Source organism: Aethalodelphis obliquidens, unplaced genomic scaffold, assembly GCF_003676395.1.
Source record: "Aethalodelphis obliquidens isolate GAN/ISIS:26980383/991018 unplaced genomic scaffold, ASM367639v1 scaffold8, whole genome shotgun sequence".
Taxonomy (NCBI): Eukaryota; Metazoa; Chordata; class Mammalia; order Artiodactyla; family Delphinidae; genus Aethalodelphis; species Aethalodelphis obliquidens.
In genome coordinates, this window is record NW_020837952.1 from 17,734,100 (window position 1) to 17,755,585 (window position 21,486).

The following is a 21,486-nucleotide window of genomic DNA, read 5'->3' on the forward strand; positions in this document are numbered from 1 at the left end:
TCAGTGTTGACCTGTGGTCCAAAGATCAGGGTCTGTGGTACACCCTCTCCAGGGATGAGGAGAAGATTGGTTTTGGGGTGAGGCCACTTAAATGAACTTTCAACCACTCATCTCGTTTCCAGCCGCACCCTGCATTTTTGTCTTCATTATGCTACCAATACCTGAATCTCTTCAGCATGAGTCAGCTTGCTGCTTTTTTTTTAATTGTGGTAATGTGGTAAAATATACATAACTCAAAATTTACCATTGTAACCATTTTAAAGTGTGCAGTTCAGTGGCATTAAGTGTATTTACATTGTTGTGTAACCATTACCACTGTCCGTCAATCTCCAGAACTTTTACATCATCCCTAACTGAAACTCTGTACTTATTAAACAGTAACTGCTTATTTATCCCAGCCCCAGGCCACCATTATTCTACTTTCTGTGTTTATCAGCTTGATGGCTTCTTCCGTTCAGGTTTAGGTTTCGGCTTTCTTGGTCTAGTTACCTCTTTTTTTCCTAGCTTCCGAAATATTGTGCCTTCTTTTATTTGCTGTTGTCTTTCCCCAGTCTCTTATACTTATGGATTTTTTTTTTGCGGTACGTGGGCCTCTCACTGTCGTGGCCTCTCCCGTTGCGGAGCGCAGGCTCCGGACGCGCAGGCTCAGCGGCCATGGCTCACGGGCCCAGCCGCTCCGCGGCATGTGGGATCTTCCCGGACTGGGGCACGAAGCCGTGTCCCCTGCGTCGGCAGGCGGACTCTCAACCGCTGCGCCGCCAGGGAACCCCCTTATGGATTTTATACTTCTAAAAATTCCTTTAATTTTTTAAGGTGAGGTTTCAGGAAGGGGTCAGGGCCAGTCATGATTAACCGAAGGTCTACTACTCCCCACCTCCATTCCTTATTATTAGTTTTAAAATTTAGGTTTTTCTAAATTAGAAATTTAAATGTAGGTATGTCAAACAAATAAAGGCAGTTTTGTAGCTATACTGGCTATAAAATTAAGCTGGATAGATAGTCCGCTTCTTATTGCTGGTTCCCATTGTGTTGACGGGGGGTTTGATCACTCAGACCTATTGCAGCCCCATACTCTTCCTCCAGCAAACCTAAGATGGTTCCGCAGTGCTGAGACATGTTTTGAGCTACTGCAGCAGTTTCACAGCAGTGACCCTTCTGTGGGGAGATAGACTGTTAGCTACAAATTTCTGTACAAGTCTGTTATTCAAGGTGTAGTTGAGGGATTTCCTCCTCTGTGCAGCTTCTCTGAGTGCCCTAGCCAGAGTTAATAACGCCTTCTGTGCCATAGCACTTGTAAAAATTCTGTTTTATTCTAGCGAGGTTAGATCTGTCTACACTAGATATCTATCTTATGATGGTCTGTCTCCACCTTTCTTAGACCTAGTATTTCTCAAGGTTAGGAGAATACTCCCAATTTTGATACAGTTTTTGATCCATAATAAATAATTATTTACCTAATGAGTAAATAATCCACCTGGATTGGTTGAATTTCCTATTTTCTGGAACACATACTCTCATTGTGTCCTGTGTCACCAATGTCCACGGAAAGCTGTTCAGTGCTTTTTGCTTGATGCTGCGAGTCAGTTCTGTGTAGTGATTAGAAGTGTGGCTGCCAGAATACCTAGGTTCAAAAAAACAAGCAAGTTTCTTTTTTTTCCGGCTGCACTCGCGTGGCACGCGGGATCTTAGTTTCCAACCAGGGATCGAACCTGTGTCGCCTGCAGTGGAAGCGCAGAGTCTAAACCACTGGACCGCCAGGGAAGTCCCAAAACAAGCAGGTTTCTAATCTCTCTCTGTTTCAGTTTCTTTACCTATAAAATAGAGAGATTAATAATCGTAATATCATGTAATGTCGTAAAGATTAAATTAATACATCTAAAGTGCTGGATCAGTGCCTGCTGATACAATGTTTTGTAGTCAATCTTTTTCATCTTTATGGGGACATTGCCTGCTATGATATCATTAGAACTTGATGGAAATAGATGATATGCAAAATCAAAGTAAAATAGCAACTCTAGTTACTATTAAAATATTTAGGTATGAATTTTCTATATGAACGTGTTCTGAAATGATTTCCATGGACAATAGTAGATTAAGGCATATAGATAATAAACTGGGAGAAGTAATGTCTTCAGTGTGTTATATACCTACTAAAATACTGTATTCTTTAAATGTACTATAAAATAACCAAACACATGGAAATATATTTTAAACACATGGAAATACATTGAATGGTAATGTTAACGTTCATGTTCTTCTCTCCCTAAGAAGAGTTTTATGCAGCCCACTAATGAATTCGATATGTGGCATAACTGTTGTCTTCTAATTTGGGAGCCTGCTCTGTTTATTTTTCTCTTCTCGAAGTCTCTGACTGTGTGCTAAGGGGAGAGAACCCTCCATTCATTCAGCAGTCATGAGACTTGCTCATGTGCCTAGGCATTGTGGGTAAGGGAGAATAAGGCACAGTTGTTTTTCTTAAGGAACCATAATCTCTTCATCAATTCAGTAATATTAAAATCAGATGTTCTGGCAGAATATATTCACACTGTTTGACCAGAATTCCATTTATAATATTTTATAAATGGAATAAAAATGTGCACAGAGATTTATGTACAAGGTGTTCATTAAAATACTAATTATAAAAGCAATAAAAAAGATAGGACTTTTGGTACATCCATTATATTTTCCAGACTTTCAATTAGAAACATGCTAATACTTAAATAATTAAACTTTTACTTAAAAAAAATCTGTCCTGGTGGATTTACATGGGAGGATGGATAGAGGGTTAGGTCAGTTGAATTGCCCGATCCATTAAAAGGAGTGGTAAAGTGCTCAGGTCCATGTTAGAGCTCCAGTACCACCACTAGTGTATGTATGACTCTGGCAAGTTGGTTGTTTAAAATTCTGTAAACCTCGGTGTTTTTCCTGTCTGTATAGTGGGTGTAATAGTAGTTTTGAAGTTTGTCGTGAGGACTAAATGAAACAGTGTATGTAACCTTAAAAATAAAACAAATAGTTCAGTAAATATTTGTGGCTTACTGTTATTGTTTTTCCTTACACTCCTTTCCTCCTTAATAGTTTTTCTGAGTAACATTCTTCCAGTCAGTCTAAACAAGGAATGGCAATATTTTGCTTGGTCTGATAATTCCCATTGCTTTGTAATAGCCATCTAGAGGTTTTTGAGGCCTTTGCTAACCTCTACAGAGCTGTCACCTGTTACTTGCGTAGGCCAGTTTTGAAGAAGGGGAAATAGCAGTACATGTGCCTTGGGTTTGCCATTTTTGCGGTAAACCTTCTTTGTCTCTTTATACACATACTTATTCCCTGTTCTCTTCTGGGTATCATGTACTTTTTGTTCTTGCACTTTATTTTGATGGGGAGTCTGTTGGCTTCCTTTTTTTTTTTTTTTTTTTTTTTAATGTTTTGGCTGTTAACGGTAGTTTCATAGCATAAGTTACTCTTCATAACAGGGTAGTCATCCAAAGCTAGCCTTAGTTCTTTTTTAGACCTGCTTCTCCGAGGCCTCTCATGAAACGTAAATATAGCTAGTTTGTGAGACTGACTTGGACATGCCTCATTTAAAGAAGAGTTTGATTTTTTGTGAACTTTTTCTTCTTACTCTCCTGAGTACAGAGCTCCTTCTGTGTTTAATATAATGTGACCAAATACAAAGGAACTTTTCCATGAGGGATTATGGTGTCTTTTTAGAGCAGGTAGATTATGACCAGAAAATTCTTTTTTGTTGTTGTTAAATGGCATAAATTTAAATACGTGGTGTTTAGTATAAGTTATGTTCCGACAGAATCCGGGAAATAACAGCCAATAAATTATGACTGGTGATTAATGGAATAGCCCTCAGCACTTAGGCAAAAATGATTTTACACACCTTGGGAGTTATGGATACTATGAAAAGTTTTTACATTTCTTGATGATTTTTTCTACATTGATAAGTCCAGGGTATTTATAAATTATCGTAAGTCAGAACTTTATATTAAAAAGAGTATTAACAGTTGAGTTTTGAAATTACTTGCCTTGGATTTAGTACTTTTTGTCATTTTAAATCCAGGAATTAATACCATATGGTGTGCAATGTGCAATTAACTTTATTTTGAATCTGTTTGAAGAACAAGCTGAAGGTGTTTTAATGACATCACTCAGCTAAATCAGAAGATAGGTTCCTTGGGTAAGTTGCTTAACTCTCAAGGTCCTGTAACATAGCTCTAACGTATTATTGTCATGAGCCCTACAATTTTGTGGCCTTTTTAATTTTCTTTCACAAATCTCTGTCGAAATTCAGTTTTTTTCTTACTGAGTTTTTAATATGATAGCTATAGATTAGATGTCAATATACATTTCTAAATGCTTGATTCTTTTTTTAAAAATTTTAATCTGAAAAGACTATCACTTTTTAAAGACTGCTCTTTTGTTTAGATTGCTCTTTTATTCATTAAAACATTCAACTCTATATGGTAACTGGCTCCTGGGGTTAAAAAAGTACATATTTAACCCGCCATTTTCACACTCCCCACAAACCTTATATTACATTTATATTGACAAGTAATAAAATGAACAGATTTGAGTTTTAACATTCTAAACAGTGGAAAAAGCATTACTGAACTATAAAATGGCCATGCAGAGAAATCTGGCAGAGGGAGAGGAGTGTATTTTACATACTGAAAAATCAGCCTGTGGCAATCAGGCACTGACTTGCTCTGCACTGTTTTAACAGAGAATTGAATGGTTTTGTTATACAAATATTTTAGAGTTATTTGCTAAAACAAAATAGGAATGTTTAAGGCCTTTTGATGATAATTAAAATTTTTTGGACCTTAAAATAACCCTTAAGAGGAGGAGGGACTCCTTGGTTATAGAACCCCAAGTGAAAAGCTCCTGCTGGGAAGAAGGCGCTTGGGAATACAGTGAGGTTGATTTCAGGCATGTTGGGATAATTTCTCTTAACCTTAATGATACTTACTCCTTGCACATACGTATTTTCCTGTGTCATCACTTCTCCTTGTCTGTGTTCCTTTGAAATAAATCTAAAACTGATTAGACATTTCTCATATTCCAAATTAGGAAAATTATTATCCAAAATTTATAGAAATAAGGTTTCCAAAACTTCACAGGATAAATCCGTTGGTTGAAAGTGAACATTACTTTTGTGTTTCTTTGGAGAGATTAAAAACAGAATCTTTTTCCCCTGTGGGGGTGGGGTAGGTGAGAATGGATGTTCCCCCTGCCTGTTTCCGTCACAATTCTTGGTGGCAGTAAAAACCAGTAAAAGCGTATCGTGTATTTTAAAAGGATATTGGATAGAGCTCAGTGGCTCATCAAATTGTTTTGAGAGTTAGAGAACCAGATTCAGGGCTGAGCAGCCAGAAACAGTGCCCGAAATCACATTGCACAACGATTCCCATGAGGTTGCCAGTGCCATCTAGAGACAGACTGACAGACGCCACAGCCTGCCCCAGTGACACGGCTAGCACTGGTTGACTATAAGTGCTGTCACCTCTGCTCCAGACTTGACCTTCCTGCAGTTGCTCCACCATTAGTGTGAGAGAGAGTTCTTTCTGGTCTCTTATTGTCCTGCTTGTTAGTTGCCCATTTCTTCTCTGGGCTGGGCATGTGTGTTTGGCATAGCCCGTGTCGTGGCCGTGTAGGACATGCGGAAAAGTGTCTCATCTTCTGAAATCATGAGATGGTGTGAAGTTCTTAAATTTAAGATGTGGAAAACTCTTTGATCTTCTGAAAACATAAGGTGGGGAAGTTCCCAGACTTAAGAAGGGAAGTTCAGATGCTAGGCAGACAAAAAGAGTGATAAACGTTGACTGCATGTTTTAGATGTAATGTGTGCTGAGCCCTCACTATGTGCTAGGTACCACGCAAACTGTCTTACAGGTGTTATCACAGGCCATCCTCACAACATTAGAAATGAGGTAATAGGCTGAGAGAGTAAGTAACCTGCCCAAGATCATACAGTTAGTGTCGAGCTAGGACACGAACTCAAAGCTGATTCCAAAGCCAGTGCTCATAACTGTTGTATTAAACTAACTCTTTTAATACCCCCTCTCCCCATATATTTAGCTCAAAATCCTGTAAATAAATCTGCTAGATAAACTCTACTAAGTTTATTAAAGTCATATGTATGGTATATCTATGTATTTAGGCATTTTAAAGGAAATGAAAATTTGTGGCTTTAATTTTATCTATTTTCAACTAATTGAATGATTTTTTTTTTTCATTTTGTGGCTATTTTTCTAATTCACTTTGCCACAGGCTACAATCTGATAAAATGCTTGCTTTCTGAATATCAGTGCTTAGAAGCCAGTTAATAGAGTGTAATAGAAGTCAGCAAGAAGGAGAGGGGACATAGAGTGACCAAAATAGAGGCAGGGAGGAAGAAACATCACACACATATACACACACACAGCCCTGGGAGAGGGAGAGACAGAGACAAATATATATGGAAGGAATGGGGGGATACATGCATGTTATTCTATATAAATATTCTATATAAAGCAGCATCCTTTATAGCCTTTTTTATTTGCATTGGTAGGTTGAAAACGATGAAATTCCTCCTCTGCTTTAGGAAAGTCATTAAGGCCTTTTTTTTTTAAAGTTAGAATCAGTGCTTTCTTTAAACAATAAGTTTTAAGCCTTTATACCAGTTTGCATTTTAAATTGACTTACGTACTTCTATTTTAAAGCTAAAAAAAGTGATATCTAGGAGTGAAACAGGAGCTGTTATTTAACTTGGGACATATCCAACTTGGTTTGGGGGGAAAATCATAAAGGCACACTCTCGTAGTTACCATGATGTCACCGAAGCTAGAGTATTTCTTCATGAACCACAGCTCTTGTTAATTATTCCTTTAGTATGAGTCTGTCTGTTCTGCATATTTTTCTTTGCTACCAAGACAGCACTTTATAATAATGTTATTTTGTTCACTTGTGCCTTTGGGACTAAATGGGAGGCTGTAATTTTTGTGAAATTGAGTAGATCAAATGCCCTTCCACATACATACTGTTGTAAACAGTCTAAATGTGAGTTGGGTGATAGAGAAATACTTAATGTAAGGTAAATGTCCATGATGTTGAAAGTGATTTTTATTCTCTAAGTATTTTTAATATTGAATATACTATGCTTTTTGTCCTTACCCTAATCTGATCTTTCCTAGAATATAGATTTAAATTTGAGAACTCTTATTTCTCTGTGAATTTTTTTATTTTTGGTCCAGTGCAGGCTGTATACAATGGGTTTTTGTATAAATGCAATTGATGTTATATATATACTCTGCTATTCCACTACTTAACTTTGAGATTTATTCCTCTTTTATGAACTGGTTTAGTGGACCAGCAATCGTCAAATGGGCAGTAGTCCTTTTATTAAGCTACCAGGTTGAAAACAGGATATTGGCATATACTTTCTTATCTTTATGAACATTAGCTAATGGTGCATTTAATTAGTCATCTAAGTAAGAAATGCCATAATGGGCCAGAGCAGTGATCCATCCGGCACAGACTGTCCTAAAAAGCTGCACCAAGGAATCAGGTTACTTATTGGAATTCTGTCATCACTAAAGGATACATAGGCCATTTCTAATTTCCCTTAATTTATATACTGTACTCAGAATTCATGCATTCATTTAAACTCTTCAACATTGCGATCCGTTCTGATTACATATGCTATGTATGTATTAAGCTAAAACACCTATTTTAGATCTGTTGGAATTGATAATTCTAGGGTAGAATACCATTTATAATATGAACTTCAGTTCTTTCCTTGCTCATATGCTTCTTCAAGTTTCTTCACCTATAAAATATAAAATGATTTCAGTTTTTTTTCCCCAGTCTCAAAATCTGTTATTGCTAATATGGCCAAATTATGAGATTTTTCACCCTCCTTCTTACCATTTTTTCTTTCTATGTGCAATTTAAATATAGAATATTAGGCAAGTTCTTTATGTATAATGAAGGAGGACCAAGTTATAGAGGGCCACTGAATTCCTTTGAATTATCTGATGTGGATTTTAGGAGAAACAATATTTCATAGTTGTAGTTCAGAGAAAACAGGTGTAGCTTATATTGATTGCTTTGTGATATGGATTTATTGAAAATTCTTTCATGAGACATGAATTCTACTTTTAATTTTGCTGGAAACTAATTTCCAGTTTGAAGGCATTGGTCATTCTTTCTTTCATTGTTCTTTGTGCAGTGCTTACCATGAGAAATTAGAGTTTGAGTGTGGCGAAAAATTGTATCTGTTACATTGCTGAAAAATATTTAGAGTCTATCAGAACTACTAAAGAATGAAGATAGTATTTTCCTCCTAGCAGATAAAGGAGGAATTTAGGGAAAAAAATGTAACTCTTCTAGGTTGACTTCTATTTTTGAAGTTATTGGTTATCCCCTAGAAAATGAAAGGGCTGAAGTGAGCTTTATAAAAGTTGTTTCCACTTTTGAGGAAGTTAATGCAGTTGGGTAACAGTTTGTGGTGCACATACATATTACAGCATCTTCAAGAAGAGACTATCAAGTACTGAAGTCTTTTGGTATTCAAGTAACTCAACCCCCTGGAATACAGTCAAAGTAAATCTGCTTTAATACCAAGTTCCTCTCCATAGTGAATATTTTATTGTGTGTGGTATTAAAATTCATGAAAAACAGTAAAGCCACAGGTTCTGTGTTATTTATTTGTATATATCTCTTCATTACGTATAATGTTGAACACATAGAAGAAAACTAACCCAGGAGATATTTACCTTAATGTTCTACATAGACTCATATGTTAAGAGGCTTTTTTTTTTTTTTAACTAAGAAGTATATTTTATTGTCATAGCCAGAATGTGAGTAGCATGTTTATATATAAAACAAAGTTTAAAAAAGTAACAGTTATTCATATTGTGTGCAAGAGGAAGGAAGGGAAGGAGAGAGAGAAAGAGACAAACACTAACTATAGGGAGAGGAGGTGTGTATGATAAAGTTTCAAGAAACAATACATACTCCATATGCTGTGTACTTCCATTTTGTTAAAATGCAAAACAAAACAGCAAACACCATAGGTGAAGGTTGCATTATTTATAATTGGTATCCTGGAAGAGTGTGTCCTTACCTTCCCTCCCCTTTCCTTCATCATTCTTAACCATTAGTGCAATGATTTGAGATTGTGAGGGAGGTTTTTTTTGTGTGTTAATTTATGCTGAAAATTCCCAGGACACAATCAAGTATTTAGAAGACTAGCATAATGTATTTAGGTCTTTGGGGAACTTTTAATCATGAATCTGTTGAGTCTCTGCTCTGTGTAAAGCAGTAAATTATTTAAATGGCGTGTCTTTTAGTCAATAGGGATAATTTGTTCCAAGCAGTCTTCACTTTCTCCAAATAACTGACGACATTAGTATAGTAAGGCCACAGTTCCTGGGTAATGTGTCTTTTTTAAAAAAAAAAATTTATTTAGGCTGTGCCGGGTCTTAGTTGTGGCACGTGGGATCTTCATTGCGGCATGGGGGGATCTTTAGTTGTGGCATGTGGGATCTTTAGTTGCAGCATATGGACACTTAGTTGTGGCATGCATGCGGGATCCAGTTCCCCGACCAGGGATTGAACCTGGACCCCCTGCATTGGGAGCATGGAGTCTTACCCACTGGACCACCAGGGAAGTCCCAGGGTAATGCGTCTTGACAGTTAGGTAATCACCTTGATTTTTTATTTTGGAATAGGTATGTTACTTTCATTGTACGATAAGCAGTGGGTGCATCTAGTAACAAATTAAATGTACAGTTTAGAAAGAAAATATTCCTACAAAATATTTTCTGATTAATGACATGTTAAAAAATCAGATTCTGTTGAGTATAAAGAACTGAAGCCAATAAGTGTTATCTCATAGTGTCAGGAACTATGTTCTCTCATGTTCCACATGAGAGAATTTTCCGGAAAAGGAAAATTAGGAATTATAACTAATAATTTTATTGTAAATTTTAAGAAGTTAATGAAAAACTTTAATGTATGTATGTGTATGTATATATCTATACATCAGGAGAGAAAGAGAAGTATTTCAGACATCCAGAAAACTACAGAAACTATTTTGGTAAATATCTGTTACCCACTGTATTAAGTCTTAACATTTCTTCCCTGACTTCTCAGCGCATATGGAATAGCCATCAGTCACTTAGAGTTGAGTCAGGTTAATCATTATGAATGAATACTAATTAGTGAGCTATGCTGTGCCTCACTTACTCTTACTCAGTTCCCTTAGAGCTAAATGTAGCATATTCTTCTGATTCATCCCTAATGCTACATGTTTCTTATTAATGTACAACAGTGAACCTTCCTCTTTTGTCCTCTTATTTAAAACAGCTGTGGAAGAATGGAACAAATTTCTCAAATGAGCAGCCTGGATTTACATGTTACTCCTATGGGGCAAATGTGGTATTTGTGACTAATAGTTTTATTCCAGTTTACTGCAGATTATAACAGTGAAAAAGAAAGACTGAGATTTTGCATTTTGGAGCTGTCTTTTTCTGGTTTGGACAAGTTATTTAACCACTCTGTTTTGTCAATACCTTTCCCATAGGGAAGCTCTGAGAATTAAGCAAGCTAATGTAAATTTCTGGCATACAGAAGTTGCTCAGTAAAAGGTTGCTTTAATATCACTAGCCTTTTTTCAAGTGGTTGAACTTGCTGGAAGTCTGATTTCCAGATGAATGGGGTCATTTCTGCACAACAATATTCAAGAGTTCTCTTCACGTCCCTCCCCCAAAAAGCAGATTTAACATTAGATTCATCATCTAACTCTTAGAACCCCAGCTGATTGTTTTCATAATACTTCTGGTTTATTTTTTTACGTAAGGTCTGATAGGCACATAACAAATGCTTTGTGAGCCTTAAACTAAGTGAAAATAGATTGTTCAGATGAAAGGTATGTGGATAAGTCAGTTTTGGGGCAATTCTAGAGAACTCTTGCCAGAACTGGTATCTTTGTTTTGGTCTTCAGAGACTATTAAATATGATCACTGAGTCATACTTGCTGTTTTCTCTGTCCGCTGGCTATTTCTCTTAAGACCCTGAAGCTTGGCCACCACACGCAGGATGTTTAAAAGGCAGCGTAGGCCTTAGCCCAGGAGGAGTTTGTTTATTTAAAGAAAAATAATTAAGTTCAAACATCCCTACCATGTCATAGCTAGTCTAGTCATGTTACAGTTAGTGAGTTCTTTTGATTCTCTCTGGTGGTCATGGTGCCTAAAAGGTAACAGATAAATGTGGAAGTAGTTAAACTTTTTCTGAGATTACTTGGAATTTTATAATGTAATCTCAAACAAATCCCTAAAGGAGTGGGAGGAAAGGGAATGCCATTTATTTTGCTAGTTGTTTTTTAATGGGACTCATATAATTCAAATCTTTCACCACTTCTTTCTAGGGTTATGATACAGATGATTTAAAAACAAAAGAAAAACTGAAAAAAAAAAGCCACGCACACTATGGTAGCTATATCTTCATTAATTCTTTGAAGTTTGGACCATAAGAATCTTTTAAAAGAGACAGTATAACTTCATAGATATTTAGATACAAAGATACGAAAATTGATTACATTTGTGTTTCAAATGATTATCATCTCCAAAATTTATGACTGACTTATCCTTACATATTCTCTGCCAGATGAGGAAATCCGAGGCAGATATTTTGGGCTTGCCTGGGGTACCAGGGTGTATCTCTTTAATTAGATAACTTTTAAAAACCAAGTCCTAAAGGAAGTGAAGGAGGAATTAGTACAAGTCCTGAGGCACTGAAGTGAGAACATGCTTGATGTGTTTAAGGAAAGAGGTCAATGTGCCTAAAATGGAGTGAACAAGAGGGAGAGTGGTAGGAGATAAGGTTAGAGTTGAGGAAGGTAAAATCAGATCATGGTCCTTATGGTCTTTGTAAGGATTTTGGCTTTGAAACTGGTGAGATGTACTCAATTAGAGGGTCTGAGCAGAAGAATGACATGATCTGATTTTCTTTTGAAAAGGACTATTCTGACTGATTTGTTGAGGTGAGCAAGGGAAGAAGCTAGGAGATCAGATGGAGAACTATTACAGTAATGCAGATGAGAAATAAGGTGGCTTGGACCATCATACGAGTGGAGGTGGTAAAAGTGGTCATATTATGGATATCTTTTGAAATTGGAGCTCCCAGGATAAATACCTAATGAATAGTGATGAATACTTCTGCGCATGAACTCTGGTTGATCCTTTTTTAATGATGTTAAGGTTAATCACTGGGTTCAGGTTTTGTAGCCTGATTATCCATTATAAAGTTTCCCATCAACCTTTTATCTAATGGTTTTAGCAACCATTGATCAAGTTTTAGATTTATTATTTCATTAACTATTACAAAATGGGTATTCTCTAATTCTGTCATTCCTTCTACATTTATTTTTTGGAATCCTATAAAAGAGGGCTTTCACTTACTGACTGCCTGGTTACTCTGGGGGTACCTTTCATATAAGAAAGGCTGGATAAATACTTGATTCTTTTCTATTATCAATTTTCAGGATAATTAGTTCTTGCTCTAGTGACAACCAAAGATGATGGATTTTTTAAAAAATACATTTAATGTTTCAGTCAGTGGTAGTCATTATCATTTTGATGTTCAAAATGTCATTATCGTTTGATGTTCATTTGACTTTAAAACGTGTCTTCAAAGTAGAAACTATGAAACAAGATATATTCTGAGGAGTCTAACTTGCATGCCTGTCCTTTCCAACTTGCTTTCTCTTTTCTCTGTAGACAACCATTTAAAAATGATTTTGGTTTATTCTTCCACCGCTTGTTGAAAGGAAGAAAAGCAGTTCCGTAATAATATTTGTATTCCTCCCCCCAATTTTTTTTACTAAAAGAGCAGCATTTTGTGGAATATTAATTCAGCTACAGGATGGGAAGTAGGGGGTACTACTGGGTTGCTTGAGGGTTATTGTTGAGATCAACTTTTCACTCCTTATAATAGATTTATTCTTATATTCCTAGCTGTCTCCTCAAAGAACATACATGTTTGCAAAAGAAAAAGACCCTCACCCACACTATTTGGCAATATTTAGGAAGATCACACGTCCAGCAATTCCCCTTCTAGGAGTCTTTCCCAGAGGTTGCACTAATAAAATTACAAAGTAATAGATGCCTTTATTCTGTTCCTTGAAGTTCGGGGACCATGTCTTGATTGTCTTTTATTTATTTATTTATTTTTTTGTGGTACGCAGGCCTCCCACTGTTGTGGCCTCTCCCGTTGCGGAGCACAGGCTCCAGACGCACAGGCCCAGCGGCCATAGCTCACGGGCCCAGCTGCTCCGCGGCATGTGGGATCTTCCCGGACCGGGGCACGAACCGTGTCCCCTGCATCGGCAGGCGGACTCTCAACCACTGCGCCACCAGGGAAGCCCTTGATTGTCTTTTAATTATGGGCTTTGTTTGTTGGCGAAAAGAAACAATACTGATGATGTAGTTGGCATTAACATTAATGGTGTATGTGTGGAAGAAATGGCATTTTGAGACTGCCATTTTGACATACTGTCAGGTTAAATATTTCATCAATTAACATTAAATCATTCATAAAGTTATTCATTCTTTCGATGAATATTTACTGAACACTTAGGGCATGGCAGTCATTGTCTTAGGTGCTCGAGAGATACCAGCAAATAAGACAGAAAAAAATCTCCTTTGGAGCTTAGGTTTCTTATAGATGTGAGGGAGAAGCAGACAAGCATAATAAATAAGCAATTAACTTACTGTTTTCAAATGTGCAATTTTAGGGAATTCCCTGTCAGTCCAGTGGTTAGGACTCGGCGCTTTCACTACCTGGGCCTGGGTTCCGTCCCTGGTTGGGGAACTAAGATCCCGAAAGCTGCACGGTGCAGCCAGAAAAACAAAAAACAAAAACAAAAAGCCAAATGTGCAATTTTAGGGTTCCTTTTCTATGTCTTCCTTTCCTCTTTTTCCGGTCTGTAAGTGGCATCCTTAGGAATTGCAAGAGTGTGATGGGTGAAAGGGATTGAGGACTGAAGCGGTTGTAGATTTTTATACTGAGAATGTGTAGCATAACTGTATAATTGTGGTCCCTCCCACCTCATTCTCAGCCCAGTTAATGTTTTTTATTAGAAGGTTGCTTAAGAACTGTTTTGATAGTTCCCTCTAGTCACTAATATTTAGATAATTGTCCTTAAAGATTTTATATTTTTGTTATAATATGTTCTTAATTACATCTTTATTTCAGAAATGACCATTAAGAAGTAGATGCCCAGATGCCAAAGTAATGAAACAGTCAATTTGTCATAAAGTAAGATGCAGCTGTGGCTTTTCAACCAGATTAGTAAGTGTGGCCAAATTTTTTTTTTAACTTTATACTTACTTTATCTACTTTGAAAAACATTTAATAAAAAATATAGTGGACTTTTAAAAAAGTGTCAACTTGTATTTCTGTTTTTCCTTTGGGTTGTAGAACAAATTCTAGCATATATCTCTAGAAAATGTATGTTTTTGCTTTACTTTTTTAAGAACTATAAAGTTAATATAAAATTTTAGTTTTGAGGAAATATATGAAAAAGAGTCACTATAATAATGCTCTCCAAATACAGCCACTCTTACAGTTTTTGGATATTTGTTTTCCCTTCTGGTCTTTGTTCTACACATTTAAAAAAAAAACAAATTATGGTCATAGTGTTGTAAAGAGTATGCTTCTTGTATATCTTTTAAAATTAAATTTGTTAAGATGTTTCTTCCTGGGAATAAAAATACCCTTCAGAATAGTGTTATTGGAGTGATGAAAATGTTCTAGAATTAGGTGGTGGTGATGGTTGTGTAACTGAATTTTACACTTTAAAGGGATGACTTTTATGACATGTAGAATAGCTAAAAAAAAAGGTACCCTTCAGAATATCAAATCTTGGCAAGAGTAAAACCCAATTAAGTACTAATGTCTTAGAATATGAAAATGTGCCACTCATTATTATGTACTTAGCAAAAATGATTTGATAGTAGAGTATTTTTATAATACAATAATACATTTTATAATAAATATTTTAATGAAGATAATAACATACTTTTATTATTTGAGACTTAATATTTCTTAAGCTTTGTTAATACCAAATGTCATAATAATCTAATGTACTATGCTAGCATTTTGTAACTTTTCATTTTCAAAAGGCTTTCTATTTGAAACTAACATTTCAACTTTTCTACCTGAAATTTTTTTAGGGACAAAATTGTATCTATTTTTCTCAGAAGAGAATTCCACAAGGTAAGACATTGTTAATATAGTAATAAAACAAATATGGTTGAATATAGGCTTAATTGCTCTGGCTTTTTTTTTCTTTTTATCCTTTTCCCTTACTTATTTCATATCTTTTCTGGATTATTACAAGATTCTCACAATTTGTTAGCTATTCCTTTATTACCTCAGAATTTGCTAGCAAGACACAAGTCATCTTATTTGAAGTTAGGATTAAAAGGGTATGATTAAAGTAGTCACCTTGAAACTCAAATACTGCTTTTCATAGTCACAGCTTATTCCTAGCATCCTTAGGAGTGGGTTTGTCCATTTTGAGAAAAAAGTTCTTTTCTTTCATTGGGGCCCATTTACCTTTTACTTCAATGGATAGTACTATCTAAGTGACATTAGGGAGTAGTGGGTTCATAGAAGCTCTCTTAGAGGCTTTAAGTTAAAGGAGATTATTTTGCAATGCTTCCACCTATGGAAATTGTGTAGCTCCTATATTTGGTTTAAAAAGTGGAATGCTTCCTACCAGCTAGATAATAAGAGATTGAGTAACAGGTAGTATTAAAGAAAAAAATCCTGAATGATCACCTTGACAATGGATTTTAAATCATCATTGATGTACATTATTATTCTCTTTAGACTTCTGAAGGATGAAATGTTCAAGTGAGTAGATAGTAAAATTTCCTTATCAGTGTGCCTACCCTATGCCAGATACTTAAAATCAATTGCTTGGCAGCATTAAGAGCTTACTTTGGTTAAGTTTTCTCAGGAACTTTTGGCATAGGTAGTAGTGGTCCTTGCAGAGTAATTCAATCTGTCAACTGGAAATGCTTATAAAGTGAATTATTCAGATCAATAACTTTCTCATTTTTTCTCCTTTTTCAGTATCCTATGTCTTGAGGGTAACATTCACCCTCAAACACAATTTTTCCACCTGCTTTTGAAACTGCCACAGATTTAGTTAATCAAGCCAGTTTTTATCCTGATAACTGAAAATAAAGCGTTAAAATAAAGGGGACCCACTAGCTGATAAGGAGGAAGGGAGAGCAAATTTCCAAGTTTTCATTTACAAGTTTCTTGTGAAACTCTTTTGCCCTATTTTTTTCTTCTACTTAACAGGGGGTTAAGGGAGGGGATCCTAGAACCTGTTTATAGCACTATCTGATCTTCCAGGGCACTACTCAAAGGCATTACTTCAGGAGAAATCCAGATCCTTCTTTTCCTGGACCACAATGCTTAAAGTAAAAACAAAAACTTCAAAAAATTTAATCTTAGTGAACTTGATCTGTTACATCTTTGTCACTGTTCTTTTGGCAAATAAAATGTAAATCTCAGACATCAGTACAATGTATGTTATGATACAATGATGATGAATTATATTGTCTGTACCCTTAGGGTTCCCCTGTACCTGTTCAGTAAATATATATTTTTGTACATACCAGGTAATTTCATAATTTTTTTAGAGTAGAAAATAATCTAAAAAAGATTATTCACGTTTATATAGTATTACCCTGCTACACAGTTAAAGGTATTAAAGGGACAGTGACAACTTAAATTATTGTTAACCCTACACTTAAAAATGGCTGAAATGGTAAATTTTATGTTATGTATATTTTATCACAATTTTAAAAATTACTGTTTAGAATTTGGGGCAGCTTTGTTTGTTATGAAAAAGGATGGCTTTGTCTGAAGTACCAGTTTGTTGTTGTTGTTTTTGCCTCTGTCAAGAGGCCCTCTCCTGCCACTATTCTTCTAGGTCCCAGTAGCCACACTTCCCTTTACCCTTTGGACTGTGAGGTGGTAACAGCTCTAGCTCTCCACTGTTGCTAAGCTGGGGGAATTCCCCCTTAACCCTACCATAGTTGTGTAATACAGGTTTAACTTCTGGTATCCACTATTGACAGTTCAAAGACAAAGGAGTAAAGAAATGCAGAGAATTTCATGTTAACTAGTCCAAAATTGTATCTCAAAACATGTTGCTGCTTATGAGACACAATGTAATTTAGATGCATGCAGAATTTAAAATGCACAAAAATTTGCATCTTTTTATACTAGCTATTGTACCTTGTTTTGGAGTGCCATTTAAAAAGAAAAATATCAAGCTGAGAGTTGAAGAAAAAGTAATCCTTACAAAATACTACTATACTCAAATGGGAACATGGCCTGAAGTGTCAGGGTGATGATAAGGTCCCACAGACAACCATGGATTTAAATAAAGCAGTAAGAATTCCATAGACGGGAGAAAGGCCAGGTATCTAAACAGTCACATGATTATCTTCTCCAATATTGAAGTACCAGTTTTTAACCTCAAGTACAGGAGTATTGAGTTAATGATATTCCTCAGTTTGTGTCATACCCATTTATCACTGGTTCGTTAAAGGACTGTTCTTCCATTTTCTTTTATAACTAGTCCCTATACAAATGACCTTTAAATGTGTTTGGTGTGTATTGTTTTGTTTATATCTTATAAAAGGTTTTATTATTTTATGTGCCTGTGTTTTAATTATACATTAGGTCTTAATCTAATTCTTATAGTCCCCTCCACCCTCCTCCGTCTTATTTTTTTCTAAGATCTGACCATGTTGCTGAGTGTTCTTCTAATTTGTTTTGTCCATCTGGTACACTGTATTCCAGGTTGTTTATTAAAACGAAGCTATTAAATGTAAAATTTCTTAAATGTGTAAGGCACATAAAATGAGCATTTACGAAAAGGTCAATTTGTGCTTATTTCTTAATATTAGAATTGAAGTTGAGGAATGCGAATTAGATCCTGTGGAAGATTAGAGGAAATATAAACATCTGTTTAGAAGGCTGTCTATCTAGGAGTCTGTTAGAACAGTCAAAGAAAAGAACTGTAGGGCCTAACAAAAACATATTTTTTGTCTAGAAACAATATATTAAAATGCTTAGGTCTCAGTGTTAGCTGGTAAAAAGCCTTATGGTTGAAAGATAATACCAGTAATGTTAATAGAACCTCCCCATTATCTGTTGCTTGTTATTTTCTCCATTAAGTTATATATGAACGTTCATCTTATTTCTTTCTATTACTTCACTGAAGCAGAATCATGTTCTGTGAATTTCCATCACTGAATCTAACACAGAGTAAGAACAGTACAAATGCAAGATTCTAAATTTGGGATGCAGAAAGACAGTTTCATCTATGGTAAGCACAGTATCAGCAGAAGTAACTTCTCTCGGATCCCCTAACTAGAAATTGTCAGAAAGTGGGAAGTTTAGAATGTCCAAGTCTGTGGTGATGATGTGCCTTGTAGTCGAGAAGAGGGGAGAGGGGAAAACTCCTAGGAGAGGATAAAGTGGGCCCTGACATTACATTAAGGAGGATAATGACAGCACTGATCAGATCAGGGATGGGCTTCTATCAGGTCGAAAAAGCTAACAAGGTACCTTCTGGGAGCACTTTCTTTTTGTGGAAGGGGGATCTTAGGGGCACTTAGTTCTGGAGGCCAGGCAGAAATGTGGAATTGATTCAGTAGTAGTGGAATGGAAAAGGGTAAGGGAATTCACATTTGCTAAAAGCCAGTGTTGAGGCTTTTTGAAAGAAGTAGTTATTTACATGTCAACACTTAAGTATTTGTAAAATCTTTGCTGGGAAGACTGGACCCTCTTGATATTGATTTGGTATCCCATGCATTGTTGAATACTCCCCACTCTTTTTAAAAATAACAATTCAGGTAACATAGTCCCTTTCTCTGATTTCTTAAATTTTTGAGTATTTTGTATGGCATAATAATTTCATGATTTTTACTTTGTTATGTTAACACATGCCGTAAGTAGGACAGATAGTATTATCATTTTACAAATGAGGAAACCAGTAGCAGAATTAGCTTTAGATTCTTTTTACTAATCTACACTGCCACCCTATCAATGGATATTTTGCTCCATATAGAAGGTGTAATTACAAGGATAGTTTTAACATGAAAGAAATGTTTCTAACCAAAAAGAACCTCATAGCCTGAGAAGTTTAAAAAACACACATATACAAACAAAAATAAAACCAATAAGTAATGTAGATGGTATTCACTTAACCTTAACATTCACTGAAACAGCACTTAATAAATTAATATGGATTTTGTCCATCAGTTATATAGAAAATTATTTCATAAACTTTCCAACTTATAACAAATACCATAAATTTAAATTTTTTTAGTTTTGAACATGCCTGTTAACTATACTTAAAAATTAGGTGTTTAATTTTAACAAGTGGGGATTAGAATCCTTTTGTGGGTATGGAACAAGCAGTTTGATCTCACATTATTTCAGAATACGGTAATCCCTCCCTCCCAAATAATTTGTTTGCAGTATGAAAATCAGGCAAACTGTATTATAAACCTGTATCTTTTATCCTGAGAGACTTACTTTGGTTCAGACCCAGCTTTAGTGGTACAAGCACAGATCAAGATTGGTTTTGAGTAATCCAGTGCTATCCTAGGTCATTCTAAGTCTGGAGGGTCCTCAGATATACTAATCATTTGGTCTCAATACCTAGTTTACTTTAGAGCCTGTGGAAAGATTTCACATGTAGATGGTGGGATAAAGGGATACAGATCAACTCATAATCTATTAAATAGATTGGAGTCATAGCACTTCAAAGCTTAGCAATGTTTTTGTTGTTCAGAAATAGGCTATGACAGGTCTTCTGACTGATTTCTTATTATATATTAAGGCTTCAGATGTTACAGTTCAATTTAAGTAAATTTTAACTTTCAAAAATGTGGATAGCTTCATCATTTTATAAAAGAATACAGTTATTTCAGATACATTTTTGTTTCATGTTCCATTCTTCCTTAGAATTCCATATGAGCTTCCTTGATTTTATTTTTTAGCCATTTGCTTTTAGATTAAAAAAAAAATAAAAGGAAGAAAACCTCAAAATAGGTTGAAACTCGACACAAATTGCTGCCACAGAACAAAAGTGCTGATCAAGTTAAATCAACCCCTGCAATGTGTATTGAAAGGAAAACCTCTCCTCTCTCCCCCAATTTGAAGAACAAGCATATTTCCTGCCAAGAAGGGCTGACTTTAAATGGAGCAGCTGTCCATATTAGGAGCATAGGGTTGCTAAGGTGACCATGGCTGTTTGGAGAAGAATGCAGCTGAGAGGGCAAGTTCTTGATGTGTGAGCTGAGGGAAGGAATGTGGTGTGATTGTGCATCATTCCTCGTAATCACATGCTCACAAAGTGCTGTGTGGGCAGCATGTAGAAACTACAAGTCTGAGTGCTGGAGCTTGTGTGTGGTTAAAATCGTTTTGTTTTCATGTGAGCCAGAGACTTACAGTTTAGGTTGAAAACATTTATCTTGTATATATATGTGTGTGTTTTGGGTAAAGGGAAGGATGTTTTTGATGGTGGATGAAATGGGAATGGATTTATTTTCCTTGATGGACATATACCTTCATATTGTTAAAAAAATTTATCTTGGGATAAATGTTCTTTCCAACTCATTCCTTTCAGTCATATATACAGTGTTAATAGTTTCCCAAGTGCATGAGGTGTTCCTTGTAATTGCGTTTATTTCTTTTCCATTTTTAATTTCAGAATTATTTGGAAGTCCTAAGAATATGTTGTCTATTTGCTCCATTTCTTCTTCTTTTTTAAAAGTCCTTACTATTTCTCCAAGGGATATATTATCTTAATATATTAACTGTTTCTTCCCTAAAGCATCCAAAGATAGGTTCTGGATTTTGGTAAAAAATATGATTGAAGGAGCAGTGGGAAAGGTCAAAGAAACATCCCACTTACCTGAAACACTATTTAGATTTTACCACGGGCATCATTGCTAATATTTGCAATGAGATACAGACACAAATGTTGATGCAGACACTTACTGAACCATGAGAGTGTGTTTTTTAAAATTCTTGTTTCCAAGTCCCTACAATAACGTGTTGATCTTAAGTGACACTGTAAATATAATATTTAAGATGTGAAGTAGTTGGAACATTGACAGCTCTGTGTTACATTAGCATTATATTATTTTGTTCATATAGTCTACTGGCTTTGACATGATTGCTCAATTGAATTATTTTTAAAATATGGAGGGAAATTAAAAGATTAAAACATTTGATCTCTGGATTCAGTTGGTTAGTTGACATATTTCATGTATATCTTGATAACTTTTGATGACATTCTCTATAAGCTGTATCCTTTCCTCCCAAACACAGTAGAATATAATTGGTTTACATATATACCTCATAATAGTCCTTAACTTTAATATAGTTAAA

At 35.6% G+C, this 21,486-nt stretch overlaps 2 protein-coding genes across 6 annotated transcripts in view; both read left to right on the forward strand.

Moving 5' to 3' along the window:
• Window positions 1–15,267, forward strand: part of YEATS4 (YEATS domain containing 4) — a 134,396-nt gene extending 119,129 nt beyond the window's left edge. Inside the window, exons 10-12 of the transcript XR_003432896.1 lie at window positions 5–77; window positions 14,245–14,340; window positions 15,225–15,267. The gene's annotated coding sequence lies outside the window, so the exon portion shown is untranslated. The remainder of the gene's footprint in view (window positions 1–4; window positions 78–14,244; window positions 14,341–15,224) is intronic.
• The window catches only part of FRS2 (fibroblast growth factor receptor substrate 2), a 121,311-nt gene that overhangs the window by 28,597 nt on the left and 71,228 nt on the right, over window positions 1–21,486 (forward strand). For 2 of the 5 annotated variants that reach the window (XM_027106995.1, XM_027106992.1), the window contains exons 1-2: window positions 14,277–14,340; window positions 15,225–15,267. The gene's annotated coding sequence lies outside the window, so the exon portion shown is untranslated. Of the gene's footprint in view, window positions 1–14,244; window positions 14,341–15,224; window positions 15,268–18,352; window positions 18,410–21,486 lie in introns of those variants that run through there. The other 3 variants (XM_027106994.1, XM_027106989.1, XM_027106996.1) reach the window with 3 other exon arrangements.